Source organism: Silene latifolia, chromosome 2 (assembly GCF_048544455.1).
Source record: "Silene latifolia isolate original U9 population chromosome 2, ASM4854445v1, whole genome shotgun sequence".
NCBI lineage: Eukaryota > Viridiplantae > Streptophyta > Magnoliopsida > Caryophyllales > Caryophyllaceae > Silene > Silene latifolia.
In genome coordinates, this window is record NC_133527.1 from 176,639,913 (window position 1) to 176,660,497 (window position 20,585).

Consider the following 20,585-nt stretch of genomic DNA (forward strand, 5'->3'; position numbering starts at 1 on the left):
TTTTGGGACACGACCTCGACCTTTCACATGCCTTTTGGCGAGGTTGGGGTCACGTTGGAGGACTACGGCATGATTTCTGGTTTGCCGTGTGGGATAGAGGCTGTGGTGTGGCCGTTAACGGCCATGAGGGTGGACTCGGCTGAGGCCAGGAGTCTGATTGGTTGGAACCTAGCGGCGGAAGATGATGCGGTTCCCGGGTTGGTGTCGAGCTCCTACGTCAGGGATTACTTTGCTGGGAAGGTCCTGACAATGGTGGTGATCGATGGGAGAGAGGATGCCTCACCTCCTTGCACTGCGGAGTAGAGGGCTCGTTTGTGGCTCTGGTGGTTCTTTCTTCACTCTACCTTGGAGACAAGGGGGAGAGGCTGTCGACGAAGCTTCTTCCTTTTCTTTTCGAGTTGATTTGAAAACATGATGAATGATCATCGACTAAAGAAACAATTTGGATTTTGCAGGAGGTTGAGGCGGCTGGCGTCGAGCCCCCAGCGTATCCCGAGACCCTCGAGTACACTGACGCGGCGGGGATGACGACGATCTCCGAGCTTCGCGACTTTGGCGAGGCGGTGACAGATGCTGGCCTGGACGAGTGGCAGCATTTGATTCGGAGGGTAAGTTCCCCAACTCAATTAGATTCTGTATAAGAATACATTTGTCTGTTCTTATCCATTTGTTGAGAATTTTTGTTTATTGAAATGCAGGTGGCGCCATCTCGGTTCGTGGCTTTGTGGAAGGTAGCCAACCAGCTATGAGCTACTGCCATCGAGGCACTTGCTGGGGGTCGAGGACGACAAGTATGAACCTTTCGTTTACTTCATTTTTGAATTTTCTATCTTTCTTTGCATTTGAAATGATTGACGTAAGCCATTTCTTTGTCATTTGCAGAGGGAGCGCGACTTGGAGCGTGAGCTAGCGCAGTCCCAGGAGGAGACGGCTCGCCTGCTGAGGGAGTTGGAGGTTCGTGACGCCGAGATTGCTGCTCTCGAGGTGAGAGTTGCTGAGTTGAATGGCGACCTGTAGTAGTTTGTTTTGTTTTTTGTTGCATCTGTTGTACCACATACATTTTGTACATTTTAGGACTTTCATTTTGGACTTTTTGGACTTTGATTCGGGCACGAGCCCCCAGTATATACGACGGCCTGAGTGCCTTTACTGCTGGTTTGTCTTGTTTATACCTACAGGTTAGCCTTGAATAGGTTTGGTAGATGACGGTTTATGCCGTCATGCTGCCGAAAGTTACATAGAAATGCACATAAAACACATATTTGTACATGTGGCCTAACTAGCGCAAAACAAAGAAAGGACCCGAAAATGCAAAAAAAAAAAAAAATGCAAAAAAATTGTCGAAAATGTCTGGACGGTAGGGAGGGTTACCCCCTAAAAAAACGAAAAAAGAAACGCATAAGTTTGAAATGAAATGTGATACGGGAGTGAAATGATTCCCCCAAAAAAGAAAAATAAATAGAAATGGGTAAGCTTGAAATAAAATATGAAATGGGTGAAATGATTCCCCCAAAAGAAAAAAAAATGGGTAATTTTGAAATAAAATATGAAACGGGAGTGAAATGATTCCCCCAAAAAGAAAAAAAGAAAAAAGAAAAAAGAAATAGGTAAGTGTTCTTGTTTGACGAAAATGCCGATTTTGCCTCGAAAAGAGTGCCCGCAAGATTAGGAAACCCGAAGTATGGTAATTTGACCGGAATTACCAAAAATAATAACCTATACGAATAGGAAATTATGTTAAAATGAATTAGGAAAGATCCAAAGCGGAAAATCACAGAAACCCTCTGAGAAAGAGGCGCAGCATGAGCTGCGACCCTTCGAAGAGGCGCAGCAAGTGCTGCGCCATTTCCCCAGTATGTCTGTTCTGACAGATTTTAGGAAACAACTTTTAGTATAAATATAGACGTTGATGGAGTATTTATTCATACAAATCTTCCGTCTTTCTTCCGTCTATTACATAGAAACTCTCTAATTACATAGAAAATTCATACATCATGGATGCTTTGGAAATCCATCTCAAAGAATGGACAAATGATTTTACAAATATGGAGAAACATGATATGGGTGCTTTCAACTTGGGGTCGATTTTGAACTTGAAATTGATGAAGGTTGTGAAACCATTCTTGGATGCTTGTCTCGAATATTGGGACCCTAATTTCCACGTGTTTGCCTTCCCTGGAGACGATATCTGTCCTTTTCTTGAAGAAATTGCTGCAATTGGTGGATGGGACCCAGAACATATACCTGCTATACCTTCTAGCTCTCAAGGGTACAAAAACAAGTTTAGAGACTTGCTTGGACTGACTAAAGCTGAGGCTGACCGTCTTGTGACCTCAAAAGGAGTCTGAATGCTTGATTTCATTGATCTATTTATAAACAGAGCCGACCCTTCTATCTCTTATGTGGCGAGGCGTAGGGTATTCGGGTTTTGCCTATTGCATGGCTATGTCCTCCAAGGACATGTTGATGAAGAGATGAGAGGTGACCCTCGTTATTTGAGCTTGATTGAGAAAATGGAGTTGCACATGAGCCCAGCTTATCTGTGTTTAGGAGAGATCCTATTGGGATTGGATAACAGGAAAGCCAACCACGACCTCCCTTATTTAGGAAGTCCTATCATTTTGCAGGTAAAAAAAAAACAACCTTTTATTTCCTTTTTTGTTTTCGTCGTTTTTTTTGTTTTCTCGTTTTTTTTGGTTGGATACTAATTCCTGTTTTGGTAGGTTTGGCTCATGGAGCATCTGCGGTTGATCGAGCCCCCAGTTAATGTTCCTGCGTACCATGCTCGCTCGATTGCAATGAGGACCAGACTTTATATGGTGGACTTCACCCGGGTTTACAACTATTGGGAGAACAAGCTGAGGAATGAGGATGGTCCCCTGATCAGATGGATTGTACCATGATGGCATCTCAAGTCAGTTACTGGAGTATCGTCTTTGTATCCTACTCGATCAGTGCGCATTCCTGGCTTGGAATTCATGATATGCATCTTCCGGGAGAGACTAATGAGGCAGGTTGGCTTAAAGCAGAGGATTCCTAAGCTCGATACCGTTCCTCAGACTGTAGTGGCACTTACCGTCGAGAGTCGTAGAGAGTGGGCTCTCAAATGGGCTCAAAGAAACATGTGGTTCCTAAACTCTTCAGTTATCTCATTGTGGGTATCGGATTCCTACTTGCAGTGGAGGAAAGCCACTACTCCTGAGGAGCGTGAGAAGCTAAGAAAGCGTGAGCCTGTTGATTACAAGATTCGTGATGTAGCGAAGGAGAAAGAGAAGCATTTGACCGAGGGAGAGGAAGAAGCCGGATTCCGAGTTGTTCATCCGTTGAAGAAACCGAAGACTTCTCCTGTCATCGAAATGGAGATTGATCGAAATGGCCAGGCTATACCATGAGAGAGACCGTTGGTGATTAGGTCCGAGATAGCGCAAGAGCGTCCGGCTCGTGGTCGAGATAAGAAGTATGATAAAAATGACAAAGGCAAAGGGAAGATGGAAGAATAGCCTAAGTCGTAGTATTATTTATAATAAAATGGTGGGGTTTTTAGAATCCTAGCCTATTTATTTTATATTATGTGGCGTATTATTATTATTCAGGAAATGAAATGAATAAAAGATTAATTAGTTATGAAACCGTTGTTATTTTCTTTTATTATTCTTGTGGAATTCCAAATGCATATGCAAATGTCCTTCTATTTACATTGAAAATAATGGGTTGTATCCTGTGAAGGATTGCCTACGTATTCATTTTAAGGAATGAAATCAAACCCTTGTGCGTAGTTCAAGTAAATGTAAAAGAATAATTGTTCTAAGCAAGAGCTTGTAATGAACTAGAAAATGAGCATGAGCTTTACTTACTCCTAAAGCATAATTCAATTTATTTGATGATATGAGGATGACGAATTGTCAAAATGCAAGAGCAAAGTGACATAGGCTTTATTTTCAGCGGGCCAGGGGCCGTTTTTTTATTTCGTGCCGCATGAGAGACACGTAGTGTTACGCGAGGCGCGTTTTTGTCCCTATTCTAGGCATAATATCGGTTTTGTTGGTCGAGGTTAGTTGGGTTGGCGAACTCATTCCTATCTAGGTCTGTGATTCTAGCCACACCCCCCGGGAGTATTGACTTGACCAAGAATGGTCCGGCCAAGTTGGGTTTGAACTTTCTTCGTGGATCGACAGGTAAAAGAGCTCTAACCGATTTAAGGACTAAGTCTCCTTCTTTGATATTTCTAGGCTTAACCCTTTTGTTGAAGGCTCGTTTCATACGTGCCTGATATGTTTGCACATTGTGTAATGCGCGCAATATTCGTTCATCTAAGAGGATGAGTTCTTCATATCTATCTCTCTTCCAATCAGCTTCTGGAATTTGACTTTCGAGTAGGATACACAAGGAGTGGCCCTAGTGGACGTCCTAACGGATGTGCAATATCCCCATAAGGCAATTTGTATCTTACTTGGCCAATCTCGATAATTGTCAATCATTTTCTTGAGGATGGTGACAACGTTCTTATTGGCTGCCTCTACTGCACCATTAGTTTGTGGTATGTATGGCGAGGAATGGTGGTGTTTGATCTTGTACTTGGCTAGCAATTGTTCAGTCTCAGCCTGGAAATGTGATCCATTGTCGCTGATGATCTCATGTGGGTAACCATATCGACAGATGATTTTGGTTTGTATGAACCTTGCCACATTTTTGGCTGTGAGACTAGTGTAGGATGCCGCTTCTACCCATTTGGTGAAATAATCAATTGCCACCAAAATGAAACAGTGATCTCCTGTTCCGGCTCGGGTGATCTTCCCGATGATGTCGATTCCCCAAGCAGAAAATTGCCAAGGAGATGTCATGGTGTAGAGTAATGAAGGCGGGACATGTTGCACATTCCCGAAGATTTGACAGTTGTGGCAATGTCTGACATATTTGATGCAATCGGATTCCATTGTGGTCCAGTAATATCCCAAACGCGTTATTTTCTTTGCCATCATTGGTCCACTCATGTGAGGGCCACATTCTCCATCATGGACTTCTTCCATTATTTTCTGTGCCTGTGAATGATCAAGGCAAAGCAAGGCTACACCAAGAGGTGTTCTTTTATATAATTCTCCTTGCATGAGGACGTATTGGGAGGCTAGTGAGCGTATAGCATGTTGTCCCCTCTTATCCATATCTGGTGGATAACTGCCATTGAGCTTGAAGTTCAGAATTGCTTGAAACCAAGGCTCTTCTGGGTTTTCTTATTCATCTGTGATTTGATGCACATAAGCTGGTTCTGACCGTCGTTCGATGCATAAAGGCATTTCTGCCATATCATCTATCATATTAATCAAAGATGCAAGTTTTGCAAGAGTATCTGCAAATTGATTCTCTTCTCGGGGTAGGTGTAGGTAGGTTAATTGATCGAAGAATTGGGTAACTTGGTCTATTCTAGCTTGATACGGTGCTAGACTTTCGCTTCGAATTTTCCAAGACCCCGTAACTTGGTTGATGATCAAGGACGAATCTCCATGTACTCGAAGATTCTTGATGCCTAAGCCTACTACCGCTTGTAGCCTAATGAGGCAAGCTTCGTATTCTGCTGCGTTATTTGTCACCTCGAAGTCGAGTTTGACAGAGGGTGGTGTATGCTCACCTTCAGGAGAAATGAGCAACACTCTTATTCCAAATCCTCTCAGGTTTGACGCTCCATCAAAATAAAGGTCCCAGGAGTCTACATCGGTTTGGAGTATATCCTCATCCGGAAACGACCAGGTGTCTATCGTTTGGGCATCATTGATGGGATTTTCTGCGAAAAACTCGGCGACGGCCCGCCCTTTTATAACGTTCAGAGGTACATATTTGAGATCGAACTCTGAGAGAATCAAGGTCCATCTTGCTAAGCGTCCATTGAGAACGGGTTTTTCGAAGAGTTATTTGACTGGATCCATTTTTGAGTACACCTTGACTGAATAGCTAAGCATGTAATGGCGTAGCTTCTTCGTTGCCCACACAAGAGCGAGGCATATCTTTTCGAGTGGTGTGTACTTGCATTCCTACTCCAAGAACTTCTTACTAAGGTAGTAGATAGCTCTTTCTTCTTTCCCAACGGTTTGTGCTAGCATAGCCCCCATGGCTGTTTCGGTTACTGTGAGATATAAACCAAGAGGTTGATCTCGTTGGGGAGGCATGAGCACTGGTGGTTTGTCTAGTATCTCCTTGATTCTGTCGAACTCCATTTGGCAGTCGTCATCCCACATGGTGTGATCTGTTTTCTTCAGCTTTTTGAAAATAGGGTCACAGATCATTGTGAGTTTCGATATGAATCGACTTATGTATTGCACCTTGCCTAAAAATCCTCTAACCCTCTTCTTTGTCTGAGGTTGTGGCATTTCGATTAGAGCTTTGATTTTGGAAGGGTCGATTTCTATTCCTCGTTAACTGACGACATATCCCAGAAGTTTGCCGGATGTTACCCCAAATGCACATTTCTGAGGGTTGAGCCTCATGTTTTACTTTCGTAGTCTTGAGAAGAACTTTCGAAGGTTTTTAATATGACCCTCTCTATCCTTGGACTTGCAATCATATCGTCTACATACATCTCGACTTCTTTATGCATCATGTCATGTAGTAGTGTAGTCGCGGTGCGTTGATATGTAGCTCCAGCATTGATTAACCCGAATGGCATAACTGTGTAGCAATAGGTACCCCATTGAGTGACGAAGGCGGTCTTGTGCATGTCTTCTATGGACATCTTGATCTGATTATACCTCGCATACCCATCCATGAAGGACAACAACGCGTGATCTGCTGTATTATCCACCAATATGTCGATATGTGGTAGAGGAAAGTCGTCTTTGGGACTCGCTTTGTTCAAGTCTCTGAAATCAACACAAACACGGATTCTCCCATCCTTTTTGGGCACGAGTACTATGTTGGCTACCCAGTCTGAGTACTCGGAAACTTTGATGAACCCGACTTTGAATTGTTTATCGACTTCTTCTTTGATTTTAAGAGCCCATTCTGTCCTCATTCGACGTAGTTTCTGCTTTACGGGTTTGAAACCCGGTTTGATCGGAATTCTGTGTTCGGCAATATCACTGTCGATCCCCGGCATGTCTTTGTAGGACCAAGCAAAGACGTCTTTGAACTCGTGTAGGAGGTCTATAAAACTGGCCCTTTCAGTGGGGCTCAAGGTTGTCCCTATCCTAAGTTCTTGGGGTTCTAATTCGGTTCATACGTTGATGGGTTCAGTGTTCTCTATAACTGATGCCCCTTCCTCCTCTTGTAGTATTTCTTTAGCCATGTAGGGAGGTAGTTCGATTGAGGGCCTGGGTCACCCTCATTATCATCGTAAACAGAATTACATTCAGAATAACACAAAGAGTAAGCAGAATCTGATTTATTCATATTAAAATTTGAAAAGAGTTGAAACAAGGAAGCCATCTGTTCAGTAGTCAGTGGTGGTAAAGGGACAGCTGTCGAGACATTTCCCAAAGTATTGTTACTACTCGATGCTAAGCTAGGAGAAACAAGGGGAATGGGAGCGACAACAGGAGGAGACTCTCTAGGGACTTCTCTAGACTTCGACTCTGATTTCGACTCTGACTCTGACTCGAATTCGTTATCTTCTGGTTCTCCTTTGAACATCTCTCCTTCTCCAGTGGTGAGCTTGAAGAGTCTTCCTTTGTTGTTTGTCCATTTGATTGATTTCCTCCATCCTTTCTGCTGATTTGAACTGGTTTCTGTGATCAATGCGGTAAGGTTGAAGTGGTCATCCTGAAGTATCATGGTAATTATTTCGTCCTGCGCGGCTCTAACAAATCGATCTTCTCCAAACAATAAGCTAACAGCTTGTTCGTCCAAGCAAGGTGCTTGACGAGTTTTGACGGTAGGAACCGTTTCTGAAGGAATGAAGAAGCAATAGTGAAAGATCTCGATTCCAACTAGTTGCTTTCCTTTGTAATGCCAAGGTTCGGGGAACCCATGAAAGTATTCTTGACTCCCTTCTCTAACGAAGTATCCATTTAGGGTAGGGAGGTAGGGTCGCAATTGGATTCCCACGTTCTTACGGTTTTGGAATTGGGTGAGCATCTCTAGAGCTTCTTATTTGGTGGGTTTGTATCCTAATCCTAGTGGTATTCTTTGAGAGTTTCCTTCTTTGTAAGGTGCGAAGGTATTTCTTTGGATAGGATTCAATGGCATTCCCGGGAAGTATCCCTGAGATTTGAGTATGTGGTTGACCACTAAATTGGAGTAAGGATTGAAGTACAAAGGTGCCAACTCGCTCTCTGTAAGGTTTACACTATGGAAGCCCCCAAGCTCATATACTGGATCTGCAATCACTTGGTTGCTTGACATCTTTTCTATTACTGCCTTGATAGGCGACGAAGTGATCGCCACCATTTTGCCATCCAGTGGGATCTTGATTTTCTGGTGGAGGGTGGATGTTACCGCTTTGGAAGCGTGAATCCAAGGTCTTCCCAGAAGTATGTTGAAGGATGCTTCGATGTCCACGATTTGAAAGTTAACATTTCGCTCAATCGGCGTTGTGACTATGGTAAGGTTGACTAGTCCTACCACTTTTCGTCGTGTACCATCATATGCGCGAACACCTTGGTTGGTCGCGGTCCAATCTGACTCTTTCATGCCTAACTTGTATGTCGTTTTCAATGGTATCACGTTGACTGCTGAGCCATCATCTACCAAAGTCATTGACACATTCTTCTTTAAGCAAATGACAGTGATGTATAGAGCCAAGTTGTGACTAGCGCTGAAAGGTGGCAAATCTTTATCCGAGAAAGTAACTGGGTTACTTAGCTTAGTTGAATCTTGGAAGACCAAGTTGACTACGTCATCAGGTGTAGAGTTATGCGCCACGTTTAATTTGTCCAATGCTTGTAGTAATGCTTGGCGATGAGGGAATGAACTTTCAACTAGTTGCCAGACTGAAAGATTAGCCTTTGTCTTCTGTAGTTGCTTTAGTAAATGGTCTGTAAAAGTATCCTCGCCGTCATTTGGTGTGACAATGTTGGTGTTGGTAATTGGACCATTAACTATGGGACCATTTTGAGAAGTGTTTTGATATGGACCCCCTGAACGAGTAAGGTGGTCTATATCTTGCTCCTCACTATTTTTGACTATTTCTTCACTGATTTTGACTAGGTAGTGTTCGGTGAGGTATTCATCTTCATCGTCATCGGCCCATACTCCATTGATAGTAGCAAGCTCTCTTAACCTTATGATTTCGGCTTCCAAGTGAATGATTTGGTCGATTAGCTCATCAACCACGGCTACTACTTCTTGCATTGTAGTATTTTGAGAGAGATTTAGTGGCGCACGTTCCTTAGGTGTTGTACCTGGATTACGTAGGGATGCCACTACACTTTCTAGTTCCGAGACTTGTATATTCACACTCTTTGCCCATGCGATGAAGACGGTGATAGTAGGGGAAATGGTGGAGTAACTCCCTTCACTTTCTATTGTATGGATTTCTTCTTCGACTGGAGAAATGAGGTGTGAGCAATCTAAGGTAGATTCTTCACTTGTGATCATCAGAACTCCAAAAGGATTCTGATTATTTTTAGGCTTACCTCCAGGCGGTATTGGTAAGCGACCGTCTTCAATCATGTCTTGAAGCACATGTTTTAGCTTGTAACATTTTTCTATATCGTGTCCCTTACTTCTATGATATTCGCAGTATGAACTTTCGTCCTAGAACTTGGATTTCTTTTCTGGATCAGGTGTAGGTCCTATGGGTTGGAGCTTACCATGTTTCATCAACCTCTTTAATGCATTGGAGTACGTATCGCCAATGTTCGTGAATTTCCTTTGTGGCTTATTCTTCTTGGGCGATTCAAGAAGGTTAACCTCATCAGTCTTGCTAGTAGAGTCGTAGGAACGACTTGTTGAGCCTTGATATCCACGACCTACCGTTTTGGACAAGAGTCCTTTATGGATGTCATCCTCAATTCTTGTCCCTAGTATAGTTAAATCTTTGAAGGTCTTAATATTTTGGTACCTCAAGTGACGTGCATAAATGGGCTTCAAGTTGTCAACGAATTTTTCCACGAGGGTAGCTTCATCTGGACGTTCGACAAGTTGGGTACTAGTCTTCCTCCACCTACTTAGGAAGTCGGTGAAACCTTCTTTCTCATTTTGGGTAAGAACCTCTAAAGTGCGCATATTGACTTGGATCTCGCCATTATCCGCGTATTGTTTAGCGAACTCAATTGCGGTGTCATCCCAGGTGGCAATCTTCTTGTGCTCTAGGGAATAGAACCATTGCTTAGGGATGGTGTCAAGAGATGAAGGAAAGATCATTAAGAACATCTCGGGTTTGATGCCTTTGAAAGACATGCAGTCTTTGAAAGCACGGATATGGTTCAAAGGGTTTTCATACCCCTTGAATTTCGGGATATCCGTAATGTTGAAGTTGGTTTGACAATTTGGCACTCACGACCTCATATTTGCGATTGTTTTCCCTATAGATATCATCTCCTTTGAGGTACATCAATTGCTCCTCCAAGTATTGGAGTCGCTTCTCAGTTTCAGTAAGACCTATTGGAGGGTTGGCTTCTTGTGGTCCCACATAAGGTGGAGGGTTGTCATTCACAAATTCATTAGACACTTTATTTTCTGCATGAGGTAGCCTAGTCTCTACAGCAACAATTCGGCCCTCGATTGTGTTGAGGCGATCATACACTTGGTCTTGGCTAGTTTGGAGACGAGCGAGCGTAGCTAGGATTTGATCATTACCATTCCGGGGTTGACTGTCGCTTGTGGTGCTAGTTTCAGGCATCTTGAAAACTGGACAAGAGATCGACGACGAATTAAAACATGGTCGACCACTCTAGCACATTTACTCAAAGAAAAGACTCGACTCGTGAAGTGGGAGTGTGCCACTTGTGTCAAGTGAGGTTTGAAAAATGGCAAAGTTTTGAAATGTTGGTCATAGTCAACTATAGTGTAGTTGTAAGAGTGGACTCGAAGTGAGGCTTTGAAATGGGCTTAAAGGCCCGAGTTTTGACTCGATTTTCGGACAGAGTTTCGACTGGTTTTGCGCTAGTTAGACCTTTTTCGAAAATATTTATGTTTTAAAAGAGGTTTTGGATTTTTACAAAATTCGTCATTGTTTTGTTTAGAAAATGGTGATCACATATGATACAAGCATTCATATAGGCATTATAACGGTATGCTGAGTGCATTTAAAAGTGTTTTGGTTTAAAGGGTCGGTTGCCATACCGAACAATCAAACTCGGGGTCTGTGGAAAGGCTCGTACCAAACATGAGGAAGGCCGATTCCTAGTCCATTTCCTAGATTAGTGAAAGCCCTTGATACAAACAGGAGTAAGCATCATGGTATGGTTGACGTCAATAGTTATCCATCCTTAGGCCTAGATAAGAATTTGGACCGTCCAGACGGGACGATTGGTCGAATGGGTTGGGTTGGGCCTAGGAAGGCCGAATAAAACGATCTAGGAAGACCGAGTTATGAAAATCGACAACTGTCTCGTATAAACTATTCCCTAATCTTGTTCAAGTTTCACCCTTGACAACACGTAAGTGTATTACTCCTCAGCGGAGTCGCCAAATTGTGGACGCGGGCCCACAGGGTCGCTTGGGAAACAAGCGTTTGCATTTGTGGAGTCGCCACCAATTTATTGTGGAAAATTGGAAACCAGTCGAATACCTCGCGTCATGTCAAGACACAAAGTAATGACATAGACACCAAGAACTCGTTACCCTTAGCATTCTATGTCTAGAATGACTCTCGTGGATGCCAATGAACACGGATGTTCACAGAGATCTGGAGTAAGGGGTCAGGGTACGTATTAGAAAGCTCTTTTGATCGAACACCTAATCCCGCCCTCCTCGATAGCGGCCTCTATTAGGGAAAATCATCTATACTTGATATGTTATCGATTATATGCATGCAATGCAACATCCATTAGTTTTATCCTAGCATGTGAATTTAGACTAATTCGGTGAACATGTAATTTAGCATACAATTGGGTCGAAGTAGGAATTAAGGTTGATTACATGTGAAAACATACAAACAAACGATAATAAAGAATACGAGAAAATACAATAATTAAAATTAAAATAATTACACTGGTTTGGTTGATTTACGTCGAAAATACATTTAAAACGGATAATTTGAGAAAAGAAAAAAGAAAATAAATTAAAGAACAGATTAACGGTAATAATACGAATAATAGTGGATTAATACGTAAGCTAACAAACTAGGTCAAAGCAACAACGGAAGTTCAGAGACAGAACTCAACCCGGAAGAGGCGCAGGAAAGCTGCGTCTCTTGGAAGAGGCGCAGTGGTCACTGCGTCTGTTCCTGAGGTGAGTTCTGGCTGTGAAGCCGGAACTGCATATTGTTAATGTTCGTTGGTGAATTTAATGATCGATTATTGATATTTGACTCGGATAGAATTGATTTAACATATTATTTACATATGAATGGGTCATAAATGCAATGAAAGACGGACTCAAATTAATTAGAACAAATTAGAGACTAATTACAAGATTAATTATGAATTAACTTATCAAAGCTAACTAATTAATGTTAATTAATATCAAACTACTTATGATGATAACGATAAACAAATGAAAATATATCAAAGGTCGAATTCCAGAGACTTTATATTGACGAATCAAATCTCTAAAACCCGGATTTGATTTTAATGACGAAAACCCGCAAATATTGCTTACTTGGGATTTAAGTCGGGAATTAAAAGGATGATAAATAATATGAATTATATATTAGAATTAGTGTATGAACGAAATAAAAAATAAATAAGAAAGAAAGAACGAAATAAAATAGACGAATTAACAGAAGACGAAGGAAGAAGAAGGAAAGCAGGAACTGCGGCAGCCTCAGGAAGAGGCGCATCAGATGCTACGGCCCTTCGAAGAGGCGCAGTAGTTGTTGCGTTTCTTCTCGACATCAATTTTCCATTAATCCGTAAAAAGGTTTGAATAAAAGGTTTTATAAATCGGTTTTAAACATGCTTTCGACGTAAATCTTATAATAATTAGTACAAAAATAAAATAAAATAATAAAAGATGAGATTTACACCCTCAGACTTACATGTTTGACGAAACGAGATTAACTAAGTTAACGATTAGTGATTGCTCGACTCGAATGTACGACGAAAGTGCCCTCGTAAGAGGAATTAAACTAAATTGATTAAGTTGATTGAGTGGAGTTGGTCAAATTGGTCGGTCATGCAAAACGAGGCTGGTACTCAGAAGGATCCGAGCTTACGTGGTCAAATTTCAAGCACGTAGGCGCCAAAAAGCAAAGAGCACGGTCTTAGAATGCAAAGGGAGAAGAGATGGGCGGACACTCGCGTGAGAAATATGAGGAACGAAGGTCCCTATTTATACTAATCACACGAAGGAATTAGGGTTTCGGTAAAACTTTGGAAATAAATCTCGAAAAGATCTTAAAATATGCAGAAAGGAGCTGGGGAAGAGGCGCAACAACCACTGCGGCTCTTGGAAGAGGCGCAGCAGATGCTGCGTCCTTTCCCCAAGGGTTTTCTCCTGCAGAAGAAAGATTTTCCGCGTTTCTATTATGGAATTGCGGTTGATCTCAATTTCCTTATTATTTAAAATATAATTTCGGAAAATACTTTGCCAAAAGATTAAAAGATTGAAATATGGAATAGAAACATCCGGAACATTCCAGAATATTCTGACTCGAAATTTTAAACGGTTATTAGAAAATGAAGACGGTTTTTGACCCGGACTCCAAATGTACTCTAATTACTGTCAAAACGACCGTAACGGCGCGTAGATGACGACCAAGGGGTAGACACAAGTATTTGAGCTATCACTTGATGATAAACTTACGAATTGTCATAAATCGTTTCGTGTACCAAACATGCGGCCCAATCATCACCGGGTGGTTTGCGGGAGGTGCAGAAATGAGGTATGTACACAACCCACAGATGAGTTTAGCTTCTACAGTGAAATGATAGCAATAAGATGATCATATATTCGTAGGGGTATAAATTACATATGCTTTGTGAATGAATGGTCTTATACTATGAAATATTTTTATTACGTAATCTGTTGAAAACAGTAAATGAATAAATTTCCTACCATTAACCTTCTCGAATATTTTTTTTTAAAATATTGGCCTTCTCGCAATATAAGACTGTCTTACTCTACAATTTATGCGCATATACGTATATAACACGTAAATAAATCGTCCACATTTAAAGGGTAGGTAGATGGTTCAAACAATATATCATTTGTTGGATGTGGCAGTTGACATAAGTTGGCTCTTTAATTTTGCGCATGTTTTTATATTAATCATAAGGGCTATCAAAACGTCCTGATTCCCTTACACTTATGGTGATTAGTACTCAATAAGTTTTTTTGAATTCGAGACAACAAAGCTTTAGAAGCTACGTAATGCTTAGAATCAAATTCGTATCAAGAGACTATAAAGGATTCACATATTTCATTTTCTTTACAATTATGTGACACCCGAATTTGAACTTTTAAACACCTATTCGATAACGTTTTATAACTTTGTTTTAAAATTATTAAGGTCATTAACCCGTACAAAGTACGGGCTTTCAAACTAGTTTATTCATGAAAACAGGTTTTTAAGCTAGACTAAAAGTCAGCCGGCTATTTAAAAACAGTTGAAACTTGAAAGCCATGCAAATGATGGACGTCCAATTATTCTTAGACTTGCTTCCATCCATTTAACATTTGAGATGTTAATTATCAAGTTGTACGGGAGTTAGTCGATACAATTTTTATTACGGGTCATTTCAAAATGCTGCATGTTTTTAATATAATATTAGCAAAAGATTGAAGTTGCCTAAATCGTGAACCTACCTTAAAACTTGAGTGTTGCTAAAAAGAAGGTACGTAATGTTAAAGGCATTTGTTCAATGAGTCTTGTAAGATGGTCTTACATGCGAAATCGAAGAGTATACAATACAGAGTACAAAAATTTGGTTAAAAAGTCATAATACAAGTAGAACTTATGAGATTAAGACAACAATGTCTGACACTATGTCTGTACATAAGCGTTTCTTATTTATTTACTCCAAATGTCTTAATGAATAGTTTACATTGATTATTGACTAAGACCGAGTGAGTAAAATTATATGAAATTTATGTGACATGTTTTGTGTTATATAATAAAAGTATAATACAGGAACCATTATGCCACGTGTCCTGCTCACATTAAATTTTTTCCCGCCCACCTTCACCCTATTGACCAAAATTGGAAACAAAATCACAAGTTTGATTGCAAGAAATTTGGATTGGCTACTTACAAGTTACAAACCCAAAACTACTACCACTATTATTATTCTTCGACTTCCTGCCTAAGTGCTTTACTAAAAACCCTAAACTATTTCCCGTAAACTTCCATTTCCTGTCAAAACGGAATCGCCCCCCTTCATCATTCATATTCATATTCCCTTTATAAATGTCAAGCTACACTATTCATTCATATGCTACCATTTTACACAACACGCCAAGATTTCTTCCTCAACGACTCAATTACACGAGTTTCTCTATCCATGTATGATGTATCTGAAGTTTTTAGGTGCATAATTTATTTCACCATTTATATTTGCTCAAATTTTGTATCGTCAAATTAATTTATGCAGTTTTTATGTTTGTGATAATTTAGAGGGTCTTGAATTTTTACCTTCAAGTTACATATCTTGAATGATAATTTGGTTTTATATCTGGCGTCTGCCATGTATAATCGATGTCGAAAAAACATGGACTATTGCATTTGAATTTTAGCGGAACTGAAGTTCTCCGTATTAGATGTTACGGGGTTTTAATGAATTTTTTCTGGCAATTTTAAAATATTGTGTGACACTTAATTTGGTCAATAGGTTGGTTTGCTTGACAATTATGTCTGTTAATTTATCAAATATAAACTCCTTGGGTTACTTCTTCCGGTCATTTGATGATTTGAGATTCTATAACTTCTCTTACTTTGCAATGATTTGATTTCAATCTCCGCTTTGCCAGTAATGTACTCCCTCCGGTCATTTGCATACTTTTGGTTTTGACATAAAGAATGCCAATTATTAAATGACAAGTAAACCAAATTGAGTGTGTATGATCAAATTGGTCATTAAATAGATTCCCAAAATAGAAAGGTAAACAATTATATGAGACATTCTAAAATGAAAAAGGTAAACAAATGACGTAGCAATGTCACATGGTTTCAAGGTTTTCAAATTTCTAAATTATGGTTATGCACTTTCAAAAAAAAGTACTCCGTATACATTGATACTTAACGTATAAACAACAGTGTTTTTTGGTCACAGGGGCTCATATAAATATGATGGCAGTTTGGAGGGGCTATTGCGGATGAAATATACTTTGCCTTACTTTATTGATATACACAAAATCTTATTATATAGGGCACATATCCGTCTATAATTAAAGACGGGTCAAATACAATACCACATTCCTAACAGGACAAGCAACAAGTGGGGTGGTGGGGGCCAAAAATGTCACCACTTTCAAGCTATTTGACCCGTCTTTAACTATAGACGTCTATAACAAAACTAGCTGATTGATATAAGACACGGCCACAGTGCCACACGTTTAAAAACATAGTACGGAGTACAAGATATTGTATTTGAGGTTGATTTTCCTACTTTCTACACGAATTTAAATCCTCTCCATTACCTTCTCTCCATTTCCTCTCTAATACAACCATATTTTAATATATTTTCTTTCACCATCCATTAAACCTTTATTTTTATGAAACGATTACAAACGTTGGATCATCACAATATTTGATCCGGACCGTTAATAAGAAATGAATGTCCATTTCTTTTGATGAAATGGAGAGAACCAAACCGTTTCTACACCATTTATATGAGATATATATACTCATTTGGTGTGTTTATCCGGTACATGTTTCTCACAAATTTTGAATCATTTTTATAGGATGCACATTCAAACTAATAAATTATTGTAACATTAAAGGTTTTATATATATTGTTTATATATGCCCGTGCAATTTTGCTTAAAGGTTTTATATATATTGTTTATATATGCCCGTGCAATTTTGCACGGGACCTAAACTAGTTGTGATAGTTAATTAGATCCCCTAGACTTGTACTCCGTATTATATAATCCCACTTCGATGATGAATGAAGCACGAAAAAAAAATGGAGATATAATGATTTCGAATCATACAACCTGAAATGAATTATCTAGCTTAGGAAGTTATTGGAAGCTTGCTTTTACCACAACCCATGATAGAAGAGGGTAATTCCCCAACCCTTTCGATACCTTTCTCGAAGACAATTCCCATCTACATAGTATAAAAGCCAAGTTTTTTCTTGGCTTCTGATTGGCTATTGAGTTTTCACATGTGGGTCCCTCCATGTTTCTATTCTATTTAATTATTCTCTCCCTTCAACTCAATTCTTATTCATATTTTAATTACTTATGTTAAAACATAGGTTAAAATGTCACAAATTACATAAAATGTTGCAATTTACATACATTCAACGAGTCTAACATGTCAAATACCTTTAATATAATTCTAATAAAATGTGGTTGTTTATTATCTGATATTCAAATCTAATATTTATCAAATATTCGAATCTCCAAATATGGACTATTTATATTATCACGGTATTTAACACTTAATCACGCTCAATTATATATTCATGTATCTAACGATAGCGCCTGCTATTACGACCCGTGTATTTTTTTGCACGGGTATAAAACTAGTGCGCATATAGAAATGGGACTCTATACGACAGTGAAATAGCCATACTCATGGGTTATTGAATTAGCCTTAAACCGGATAGCAGTCCACCCAAACGGATGCATGGGGACCGTGTTCTTGAGTATAGGGTCCACAAGGTTGTATTTCTTTGGATCATCAAAGGGGTCAAACTTAGGGTGAGATTATGAGTCAGACTCACCAAAGTCTTAAGACTCTGCCACATTAGCTTTCCACTAACTTTTATTATTTTTATATTGTTAAGACTCATCTCAGACTTACCTCAGACTTTATACATTATCAGGCAGACTCACCTCAGACTCTACTTTTCCATTCCAAATTATTATTATTATTATTATTATTATTATTATTATTATTTTACAAACTGAAAAAAAAGAAAAAAAAGAAATGACACATGTGATCATTCATTAAATAAGGAGTACTTTTCTTTGAATGTGAGGTCAAGACTCACCCAAAGTCTTAAGTTGAGTCTTGAAAATTCAAAACTCGACTTAAAACTTTGGTAGATTATTGGTAGTCTCGAGTAAGTATTGTTTTAAGACTTACCAAAATCTTGTCTCAAGAGTACCAATAATCTTACCTTTACCTTGTCCATAGCCCAACACCCAAAAGTCATGCCCATGAAGATGCCAAGGGTGAGTGTCACTATTGTTTAAATTAAAGGTGTTTGCATTTTGTAACACGATATCGACCGTTGTATCAAACTTGAGCCTGTATATAGCATTGCTAATAATGGCATTTCGGTTAACTGGTGGGATATATATGTCGTAATTTTTATAATCGTATTTATTAAGTGGAGACCCTTGATCGATAATTTGTGGGAGTTTTCCCTCTAGCCTTTTTTCGACGAGGACTACCAAATAAGGTGTTGATGGCAAGGAAAATGAGACATTGTTAACAGACAAGACCATCGTAGAAACCTATTAACCTTATTTTTTGTGGTGAGTAAAATGATCAACCGGTCAGAGGTGGGGGCGGAGCTTTGATGAACCCTTGTCGGGCTTTAATGGCTAAGCTTTGGGCTTCTCTTAGAGTAGTGTCGTTCCACAAAGGTCCAGTGGTTGGAATTATGGGCGGGTTTTGTTCAGGTGTGTTTGGATAGTAGTTGAAAATGGCAAGCCCAGTTGTTGTTTTGGGTAGATGAGTTACCACATTAGTTGTGGCCCAATAGTTTCGCGATGGATCTTGGTTGGCTTTGATTAAGACTAGGTACGTCTCTCCAGAGTATATAAATAGGTTTTGGACATCAAATGGTTCAACGTAATATCCATTTGCTTCAACTATGGTCATGTTGTGCCCCTGTTTGAATTATGCAAAACTAATAAATTATCGTGGTCACACACTAAGACGAGATAAGTTTTTGGTAAGAGTTTCAGTTTTAAAAACTTACCCTGAAATCCTTGTTCATTTTAATACATGACCATATTACCAAACCTGTCAAAAAAAAGTTTACCTCGACAGCAAAACTAAGAGCAGACAAGTCAATAAGGGTACCAATTCGTAAACGGTATGTTTTGCCCGGGACAACAGTCAAGGCAAAGGGGTGCAGTCAGGAGTGCTATCAGTGTTCTTTTTTCAGTCGTAAGAGACCTCGTTAGAGCATCCGCAAAGGTGAGGCTCCCCATAATTTCTCTTTCCTTTTTTATTCGTCCACCTCATTTTCCACTAACTTTTCCATTTACCCTCCCCATTTCATAACTACATCAATGCAATAATGGGGTTCCCCAATTCACACACAAAAATTTGGGAAGCTCCCCAAAAGTAACAAAAATTGCCTTACTTTTTTGTTGGGGACCTTCCCTAAAAACAGTGGAACCCCAAAAAATGGGGAGGTTGGTGCAACAATGGGGTTGCTCATTTGAGGAAAGAGAAGGCAAAAGGGGAGCTTATTTCCCTCCTTTGCGGATGCTCTTAAGCCTTACTTGAAACTTCCAACACTTAACTTTAACACACAACCAGAAAAAAACAACACTACGAAAACTATCATATTTCATTGCTACTCCCAAAATCAAAAAAACCCTAAAAACAAAAAAAATCCCCAAATTGATTTTTCCTCGCCGGCGACTTCTCCAGTTGCCTCTTCAGGTCGCCGGCGAGGCTGCTTCAACCCCTTCTTTTCCTGATCCTCTTTCGCATTCTTTTTTCGTGCTGGCCATCTACTTCATGTGGTTTTCTCGATTTTGATCAAGTTCTCAAAATCGATTCAGGTATTGATTGACTTGTCCTTGATTGTTTTCGTTCACCATCTGCTCCAATCTTTGTCTTTTCGTTTTTGCCATGAATCGATTGGTATTCTGATTGCTCTTCGAGTAAACTACGGTGGTGGGTGGGTGTTAGTTTGGAGTTTTTTGTCTGGGTGTTTCTTCTATTGTCGGGGTGTTTTAGTTTGGAGTTGCTGGGTTTTGTTTTCTGTCGAGGGGTTTATTCCTTTTTCAGGTTTTCTGAGTCGTTTTCGGTGTTGTGGTGTGTTGTTTCCCTTCTTAGGAATTGTGTATCTATGTCTTCCGCTAACGTTTATCAAAGGTTTCTTGAAACTTTTGCTAGTGCCCATGTCAGCGATGGGTTTATGGAGAATAATGGGGATAGGATGTTAGGCTACTTTATGAAATTGCAGGGGTCAACTCCGTTAATTTTAGCTGAGGTGAAGGAGCTTAAAGATAAGGGGAACGGTCTTTTTAGGCAAAATGAGTTTGATAGTGCCGCGGAGTGTTACGATGAAGCTTGTTAATTACTTAGTCTGAATTTGGGAGATATTGGAGGTGAAGATATTCAATCGATATCTGACCTTGCAGTTTCTCTTATGTCTAATATGGCTGCATGTGCCCTGAAACTTGAGAAATAC

The 20,585-nt window shown here is 39.9% G+C and overlaps 1 pseudogene; it reads right to left on the minus strand.

The window, feature by feature from the left end:
- Positions 1–17,206: 17,206 nt before the first annotated feature.
- LOC141641690 (L-ascorbate oxidase-like) lies at positions 17,207–19,283 on the minus strand (annotated as a pseudogene).
- Positions 19,284–20,585: the final 1,302 nt, after the last annotated feature.